Here is a 10,102-nt window from a genome sequence, read left to right as displayed (position 1 = left end):
TTTTATGCTGCTCATTTATAGGGCAATACTAGCAAAGCTGAAATGAAAAAGCTTCAGGTGGCATTTCATGATGCTTTTAGAATATTGTTGTTACTTCCAAGATGGACGAGTGCTAGTCTGATGCTTGTCTCAAATAATGTTCCAACCTTTCATGCTGTGCTGAGGAATTTCATGTATAGATTTATGAGTCGATTAAGGGAGTCAAAAAGTGTCATTGTAATGGTTATGACTGAGCCAAAATGAAGTGACAGAAGGTATTTCTCCTGTTTTTGGAAGCACTGGAATAAATGTCTGTCTTTATGGATGTTTTTTGCAATTATGTGTGTGTATATACAGGTTATGTGTCTAGACATTAATGTGTGTGGTTTTTTTTTCTTTTTTCTTTTTTTTTAATTAATTGCTGATATGGACCGATGTGTCTGGAATAAAGAATGAAGTAAATAATAATGACCGATTCAATTTAATGATTCAATTTAATTTGAAAGGCAGAAACCGGAAGTAGTTTTTAGACACAGGAAACAGCCGAAGCAGGAAACCCTCTGCGGTCTGTAAGTTACCCTTTCCTTTAAAATGTTTCTGCTAATTCTTTTTAAACATATAGATAATGTAAATCAAAACACCACCGGTATACATTTTAGCGTTTTGCACGGTTGTAAAAAAAAAAACTGAACTCGGTGTTTTTGTTGCCGTTATAATGAATAGAAATGCTAGGCTAGGTTAGCTGATGCTAAAGTTAGTTGTGTCAAATTTGTCAACAAAACATTTGTTCTTTTATTTCAAAACAGCAACTTCTTGTTGTTGTATGTTTTTAACGACTGTGTGTTATTTTCTGTGGTAGTCCACCTTATTTAGAAGGCTTGTGAGACTGGACCAACAGTGTTTGTTTGCAACAACATGATTAGCTGAACCAAACTGTTGTCATTTACTCACATGTTTTGTAAATGTTTTACTGTTTGTGTCACAAAACATACTTTCTTTACTTTGCACGTGTTGAAACGGATCATAATTAATTCGGCTTGGTCACTTGCATCTCTCCTGGTCTTGTTGTCGCTACAAGCCAATCATAGCATTTTGCTCTTGGAATTATTATGTTATTGAGGCTCAGAGCATCAAAATGATAGTTTTTTCATTATTACCTTTGTTCAGTTTTTAATCGGTGTGATGACCTACACAGAATTTGAAAATGTAGTAATTTAGTTTGAAGTTTATTTTATGGAATTCCCCTTGAGATGTACCATCTCGTTTTCGGGGAGGTCCAAAAATATGAAACATTACATGAGAAATCAGCAATTACACAAATTATACACAAAACAATCTCGCACAGAATAATGTAATAGAACTGGAAACTTTGACAAGGAGTTTTAAGATGAACAGATAACGATGACTTAGCATGACATTACCTACAAATATACAACATGTTGATCAAAACACCCTAAAAAATGTCTTTCCTCCACTCTTTCCTTCAACAAGAGCTTGAAAAATGTCTGAAATAAGCAGCTTTGTAGTGATACATGCTGGTAAAAGGGCAGTAGTCACTACTATATGGCTTTAATTCTCTCAACTACTTGACATTGTAATCATACTTGCAAATAAGTTTTTATATTCTTAAAGCAATGACCCTATAAGGAAATTCTCCCGGCTAATTTCCTCATGGCTCATAATAAACAATGAACTGAAAACAAAAAATAAACACAGGAAAATTCACATTAGATAACACATGCTGTCGTCATATCACACAGTGTGGTTCTGCAGTGGAAAAGACTTTTTATAAGCTGCTGTCAAACAAATTGTGTACTTCTCTTGAAACAGTATGTTTACAAGTCATTTTGACATTTTAATATGAAAAAATAAACAAATAGTATAGTTAGAAACTAGTATATTTAAAACGGTATGAATAAAAACTAAGGGAAAAAGTTATGGAGTTACAAAAAAATACAGCTGTTTTCTTGTTTTTACCCTTATATGAAGTTTTATTATTTGGATTGAGGTTTTATTTTACACGTTTTATTGTGAAATTCTTCCTGCTCTTCCGTGTTTTGTAAGTGAGCTGCAGCTGAATATTATTTAAATTACTGATAAATCCGATAAGAACTTATTTTGACTTTTTTATTCAGTTTTTTTTTTTTTATCATGCTGTTTTTCATTATTTTACTTTATTTGTTTAAACCAAAGTGGTTTGACCATTTCACTGAACAGCATTGTGAACACTCATTGATCTATCAGATTGTAGGATGAACTGAAGTCGATTAAACTTGTGCTGCAGAACATAAAACAACTTGATCTCGCCTACCTTAAGGTAGAGAAATTTGTAAATGTGATCATGCTGTCCGATCCAGTCGGGTCTACATCAAACTGTGATGAAACTAACTGAATGTTTTGTTGCTAAGCAGACTGCTTTAATTTTGGTGAAATACTTGTGTCAAGTGGAAAACATGACCTTACTATCTATGTTTGCTAAATTTATTGACTGTATGAGAAGGTGAATGGCAGCAGTTGATTGACAGGTCAATAACAAACTGGTGCCCTGCCCTATAAATACGTTTCACGCATGGCCACACTTGGTGCTCTGCGTATCTCTTTCTGCCCGGCTTCCCCAACGTCAATGCTGCCCTTCAAGGGGGAGGTGGAGCACGGGGGCAAAGCTACACTGATCCATTTCCTGTCCCCTCCTGTGGCTCTAATTGAAAAATTTGGGTGGCCTTGCTTGTTTGTTTTGGTTGAATGCGGTGGGCTGTGTTTTCTAAGGCTTTTCCTCAGCAACACTGCTCCATAGACCTCAGGGTGGATTGAGTGACGCGGGTCAGGCAAGGCCTTGTTTGTGAACCAGCAGTTTGCTCTTACCCGTGTTGCTATCTATGCAGCCTGCCCCACCTGGTAGCCTCCTCCCCGCTGACATGCTTGCAGGGCCACTGGTCTGCACAGCAAGGTTTCTGTGACCCGGTCAGGACTGGACAGACAAAACAGACAGGTTGCAACCTTGCAAAAAGAGCCAAGTATATCTGAAAGAAAAAAAAAAACAATCTGCAAATCTAGTAAAGATTATACAGATGTTAACATATTAAACAGTTGGGAGCAATTTAATACAACGTGATTAATCAGGTGCTTCCCTAATACAGTGGAGGAGGAAACACTGAACATTATTTGACATGTCTGACACATTCCCTGTCAGCTGTGGAGCAAAACAAAGGTTATTCAGTCTCTTAGCAAGTAAAACAGTATCTGGTATGTAATCGATATTGTGTAACAACCAACAACAATGAATTTCTCAAAGTTGGAGTTGTTTTAGATGGAGAAGCTGTTAGCTTAGCTTCCTATTCAGAATATCTGCCTGAATCCTCAAACTGACTGCAGGTAAAACATGAAGGTACAGGACACAACTCTCTCTTTAAACACAAGCTGAAATATCCCTTCAGAAACACATTATGATATTTACTAATCAGAAAACAACCAGGGCTGGTTATGGCTGGGCGATTAATCGGATTTTAACGACTTATTCTGTTGGTTTCCTTATATAGGCTGTTATGAATTGGCTTTAATTATGTTTTTTTTTATGTCTGTAAAGCGTCTTGAGATGGCATTGCCGTGATTCGATGCTATATAAATAAAGTTTAATTGAATTCAATTACGATCTGGGTCTTCAACGATCAAAAAAAATAAAGGGGTGTGATTTTTTTTTCTCTTTGCGGTTTCTTCTGCTGCTGTCTTCAGTTGCTAATCGAGCGTCTCTGGCATTCAGACACTGTTGCCAACTTGGCGACTTTTCAAACCCCCTTGGTCACTTTTTTTTTTTTTTTTTGTTAAAAGCGACTAGTGACAAATCTAGCAACTTTTACTGGAGTTATTAGAGACTTTTCTGGTGTTTTGGCGACTGACTTGAAGGCACATATTGTTCTGCAGTTACTGTAAGGAAGGAGCAGCGGGAGCCTCTCCCGTCCTAAAGCACTCCCAGGCGGCCAGTCTCAGTCGGCTCCGGCTGCAGGTCCATGTAGAATAACTGCAGTAGGTTGTGGAAGTTCACCTAAACATAGTTTATACCATTGTCAGTGAGAACTGCCTGCATTATTGTTGTATAAACGCACACGTAGTTCGGCGAGTTAAATCACTGTAATATCCCACCGTTACGGGGGTCACCGTAGCAACGTGTTAATCAGCTGGTTCAGATCAGCTGTCTTTTAACAGGTGAATCAGAGAAACGCGCTGTAGCCTGACAGCGGTTGTTTAGCATAAAACGTACAGCCAGGCCAACATGAAATAGTTCATATAATTTTGTATATTTAGCAAATGTTGTAAAAAAAATAAATACAAATTTGTTATAAAATATTTACTATGTGGGATCATGGCATAGGTGGATTAAACAACTCGAAAGCATGCATTAGACATACCTGACGCGGAGTCAAGAACACCAGGATGCGTAGCATTGTTTAATCCGTACTTATATTTATCTATTCAGTTTACATCGGTATTTGCACTTTGTCAAGACAAAGCTTCATGTTATTTGTTTGTTTTTCTCAAGTTTGTGAAATCCTAAAGACATTGCTCAAAAGCCACGGTTTAATGTTAACTATAATCATGTTGTTAAAGATAAAGGATAATCGTGTTAAATAATCAAGATCTAAATTTCATGCAAAATAATCGTGATTGGAATTTTTGCCATAATCGAGCAGCCCTACCGCTGGTTGGCTTTTATTCAAGGATAAAAATCCTTTAAGCAAAAGTTTTTTGTTGTTTGATAGTGAATTTTTTTTTTTTTTTTTGGGAATAATTTAATATATTCAGTCAAAAATGCAAAATGTATTTATTTATTTATTAAACGGCTGCATCTGTGTTTGTAAAAAAAAAAAAAAAAAAAGAAAAGAAAGAAATGCAGATAAATGCAGTTTATTCAGAGTCTGACAAACATTAAATCTTTCTGTCCATTTATTGATCAAATAATATGCAGCCTGTCAGATGAGTGACTAATCAGTTGCAGCCTCATAAACAAGAGAAAGTAATTAAAAAGGCTATTGACACTGAAAATAGTTTTTATATCGAGTATCTGTGCAAACCAAGGAAAAAGCCCAGATTTTTAGAGTAAACAGCAGTGTTTATAGAATGAATATTCTTATGTGGCTGGATGTTTCTCACGCTTGTGAACTGGTAAAGCAGCCGGGGCAGCAGTGTTACAGCACGGCTCACAGAGGTTCAGATGGCTCCGTTTCACCACGTCGCTGGGCAGAGCCGCCTGTCTCCAGCTTCTTAATCCTCTGAAAACATTTTCTTGCAGTTTTAGGCCTATTCTATCATATTTCTGTTTATTGGTAGAGGATTTTTATATGGGAAATTGGGGACTTCTCTTCATTAAGTAAAACTCTGCAAAGCATTTGAGACTGACAAACAAACAAACAGATAGCCCTAAACATAACAAAGCCTATGGGCAGACACCATGATGGTAGGATAGCGAGCCAGAGGCACACATCTGATCACTGTGTCCTGGTTTCTCTGTCACGGAAGGGTCTCTCTGAGCGCTGAGACTGGCTGGTTGCAGACAAGATGCTGACTCATTGTAGAGGAACTCAGTGGTCAGCGTATGTTTTCAAACAGAGCCTGCACAGTCCATGTAAACGTGATCCATTTATGTGGAACGTGATACCGTTCACACATATTATGGCTCATTTTTGGCTATCAGGTACATTACCTTCTCCACATCGTGGGGGCATGCGGTGGGTTGGGTGTAAGCGAACACTGAGGACTGTTAAAAGCTCCAACCGGCCCGTGTGATCAGTCCAGTCATCTCCAGCTCGGTGATGTTTGGCCGGCTCTGTGCATTCAGAGGAGTCGAGGGGGATCTTTGATGGAATCTGGTGTTTGTGTAATGTTGGCGAGCATAGAGTGAAATGGTATTAGTGTGTGTGTAGTTAGAGGGGGGTGGATTGAGGGTGATGAGCTGTCTAAATGGGTCCCTTTGTGCCCACTAAACCCATCACACTCTGTCTTGCACACACACACACACGCACACACACACACATTTATGCCAATCATTGCCATATGTGAGTCACCTCTTACCTTCGTGCTTCAAGTGATCCAAAGTATGAACGCCTCATTCATGACATAGTCATGGGGATAGTGTGTGTGTGTGTGTGTGTGTGTGTGTGTGTGTGTGTGTGTGTGTGTGTGTGTGTGTGTGTGTGTGTGTGTGTGTGTGTGCGTGTGTGCGTGCGTGCGTGCGTGCGTGCGTGCGTGTGTGTGCGCTTGTTGGTGGCTCATTCGGATTTGATCAGTTGCCATGTCTGTAACAATAAAGCTGCCACATTTGGAAGGTGTTAAAATAAAAGGTTAACCACAAGTAAGAAAGTGGTGTTTAAACCTGAGATTACCCTGTTTTACGACCTTTTTCTCCCTATAATTTACATTATAAGGTGTGCACAGAGTAGATGTGCAAGTTATAGGGAGCCACTGAGAGGAGCATGTCAGAAAATATCCTCAGATTGTCCATTTATGAATTGATTATTTGTTTACAAATTTTTTATTTTATTTCAACAACTTTAATTTATACCATTCAAAATCTTATTTAGTAAGTATTTCCATATACGCAGTCATAATTAAAACATTTGCAGTAAATAACTTGGATTTTCTGCGTAACGTGAGCAGGTTTAAGAGCCTCCTCTCTCTCTCTCTCTCTCTCTCTCTCTCTCTCTCTCTCTCTCTCTCTCTCTCTCTGTCATTTAAAATATAAAGTGCATGAGGTTAGCTGAATATAAATTAAAACAATTCAGAGTAAAAATTACAGTAAATCAGCCTTTATGAACCAAAGTGTAGAAATTTGAATGAAATGACATCAAGTCCACCAGGTAATAAAAATAAAGAAGTGATTAATCATTTTCATGACAGTAATTAAAGTGTAATCATAAAGCTGCATCATCCTTCACACTGTAGCACAGTTACATTCACCTTATTGTAAACAAAAAGTCCACATTTCTGTGAAGCTCAGTTTGATAAATATACATTTTTATTTAAGTAAGTATACAGTTTAGTTAAACTAAATAATGATGATTTAAGTATTTTTCCCTCATATGATTCATGGTTCGTTCATTTATTTAATCTATTTAACTTTTTCTTTTACAGAAAAACAATTGCAGAAATCAGCTATTAGAATTTTTCTTTTTTCTAAATTATCCAAAATAATTAAAAATATAATATTTAAACTTTAAGCTAAATGAGAAAGATTTGTTCTCTAGACTTTCTATAAAGTCATTCATTTATTCCAGCATGGAGGTAAAGAGGGATGTAACTTGTGAGGATTGTAAAAGGATCCAAAGCCTCAGAGTTCCTCAGCAACCATACACGTTACAGCCAACCCTAGTGTTTGTTACTCAGCTTCCAAGGAAAACAAACCTGCCTTTTTAGCCCTTTCACCGCAGAGAGAAGAGTTGGAGGCTGACAGCGTTGTGATTTGGAGCGAATCGAGCAACAGAAGAGGCTAAATCTGGTTTCTGTGTTGTCGGTGATTAAATTTAGCCTGCTTAGAAGGACAGGGCTCGACACATGTTGGACATAAGTGGCGTGTAGTCTTATGAGGAGCGTTTAATGCCCCCTAGAGGCTTGTACTTCTATCCATCTTGTGGGAAACGCTGCCTACCCCCATAAGTTTCCAGCTGGAGAATCGGAAAGCTTTTCTTTTATTTTCCTTGTCGTGGAAATTTTCAGGAGAAAAAAGGGAAAAAAAACTAATTTTCTATTACCTTCTTTGCAGGGTATTTGAGTTGATGCATGACATGAGACTTGTGCAAGAGCCCCCCTTACTTTCTGTGTGATGTCGTGCATCATGTGAGCGTGCATGCATGGGTGTCTTGCACGTCAGTGTTATAGAGAAGGGTCTGGGCAGTGTTCCCGTGTCCATGCACAGCCCCCAGAGTAAAGTAAACACAGCGGCTCTTTTCTCATCCCAGCCGTCAGCAGGCTCTCCCCAGGCCTGCGCCAGGGACCACACACCCAGACCACACACACGCACACACACACACACACACACACACACACACACACACACACACACACACACACACACACACACACACACACACGTACACATACACTGGCCAGACCTTTTTGTAGATCCTTCCACATACTCGCATACACACAGACCACACAACAGCAGCTCGGGCCTCTCGCACGCAACCTCGCTGAGCTGTCATTCTGCCCAGAGTGTGTGTGTGTGTGTGTGTGTGTGTGTGTGTGTGTGTGTGTGTGTGTGTGTGTGTGTTTGTTTGTTCACGTGTATTTCCAAGATTAGGGGGGGGGATAACGTAGAAACACTCCTAGAAGCAGAATCAGAATTATACAGAATAAAGCGCCCCGTCCTCTGGCCCTCGCCACTCCCTCTCCAAACATGTGGGATTGATGAAGGATATACCAGGCTCTTGTTTTAGGCCTGTTAACCTCTTATCTTCATCATGTCAGACCCGTAGCCCCTCCATTTCCTCTGACAAGCACAGAGCAGCAGCAACAACACCAGGTAAATCCCGTTGGAGGGATCTGGTTAACTGGTGGAAGTCAGGGTGGCTGGAGATAGACGGAACTGCTCCGGAACATTTCCACATCAGTATATATGCTGTTGTCCCCGCCGTTTTAGCTGCGGTTTTTTTTTGTTTTTTTTTTTTTTTTAAAAGGCACTCTGTATTTTGAGGAAATAAAAATTTTTGGTGGTCTTAATTTTGTAATTTAGCAAAATGACAAATATTTACAAACTGGTAAACTTAAATGTTTTTTTCTCAGTAATAGTTTTCAGTGAGGTTCCCAAACTTTTGCATGGAGGTTTAGAAGCAACGTCAAGATATGCTGACACAAACGTTTATATATGAAGTATTAGTATGTCTAAAGCTACACAGCACAGGGCTTTAATACGTTAACAGCTGTGATGAATGACGGGTCCAAGTATGTATATAGCAGATCCGAAACTAATAATACATTTCCTTATTTTTATTTATTTATTTTATTCATTTGAAATTATTGAAAAATATTTACATTAAAAATTTTTTAAATAGTATTGGTCCATAAAAGTTTTGTTAAAACTGAAAAAGGGACATCTGCAACTTGAATTGTTAAAGGTGTTTATTTTTTTCTCGAAAGTTTTACATTTTAAATTACAACTACCTTTTTTATTTTATTTTGCATACCCTAAAGGGGTTATGAACTTTGTCTGTCTCTGAGCAGAGTTTTTCAAAATATATAAAAGAATTTTCCAGATTAAATATGACTAAATTGAATATGGCTAACTTTGGATTTTGCACCCAGATTTTTTTTTTTTATTATTGTTTTTTTATTCCATTTTGGTGGCAGTATGGAGTTCATGTTTTTTTTTTTTTTTTTTTTTTTTATGTACGAAGTTCGTATTAAACAGATTGCTCATAGCTTTAACCAAATTTTAGTAAATTTATCCTTTCCAATGTCAATCCCTAATCTAAAAGAATTAAAAAAACAAAAAAAACAACAAAAAAAAAAAACAACCATGACTGCCAACCTGCAGAGGAACAATTTATGAATAAACAGTTCTTTGTTTGTGTATCTCAGAAGTCACAATTGAGCATTATGTCCTGAATTATTTTAGCCTAGTAGGGAGTTTGCTTCCCTGGTTTTGGAAATTTTGCTGCTTTTAGGTATTCCAGAATATAATTACATTAATTAGATAATAACAAGCAGTATTCCGAAACAGCAGGATAGATGAAGGGGTTAAAAGTTCAGTTTCTTACAAAAAACTGACCTCAGCAATCAGACTAATCAGTCTTGCACTCGCATCTTCGCATTTAGAGGCGTTATTCAGAAGACGTCTACCTGCGCAGCTTGCTGCAGGTCCAGTCTGTATGAACTCCTGCATTGTCTGCAGTGAACGTGTTTTGGCTGCAGAGCTAAAAGGGCGGAAGCCTCTCAAGCTGCTTCACAGAGTCGAGATTGGTCAGCCTTTTTTGAGACCTGGCAGTAATTTATTAGCAAACATCTGTGCTGCTGAAATACATCCTTTCATTTTCATTTTTTTCTTTTTGGAACCTTTCTCTCCATCTCGTCTCTTCCCCAGCCCCAGCGTGACCTGATTAGCATTGCTGCTCCTTCTTTGGTGCCATGATGTGTAGAG

At 38.1% G+C, this 10,102-nt stretch overlaps 1 protein-coding gene across 1 annotated transcript in view; it reads left to right on the top strand.

The window, feature by feature from the left end:
- Positions 1–510: 510 nt before the first annotated feature.
- exoc2 (exocyst complex component 2) overlaps positions 511–10,102 on the top strand; it is a 57,691-nt gene continuing 48,099 nt past the window's right edge. The window contains exon 1 of the mRNA XM_079244894.1: positions 511–548. The gene's annotated coding sequence lies outside the window, so the exon portion shown is untranslated. The remainder of the gene's footprint in view (positions 549–10,102) is intronic.

The sequence above is a fragment of the Telmatherina bonti genome (genome assembly GCF_933228915.1).
Source record: "Telmatherina bonti genome assembly, chromosome: 8".
NCBI classification, from domain to species: Eukaryota; Metazoa; Chordata; class Actinopteri; order Atheriniformes; family Telmatherinidae; genus Telmatherina; species Telmatherina bonti.
The sequence above is the reverse complement of the archived record's forward strand: the minus strand, read 5'-3'. Positions and strand labels throughout refer to the sequence as shown.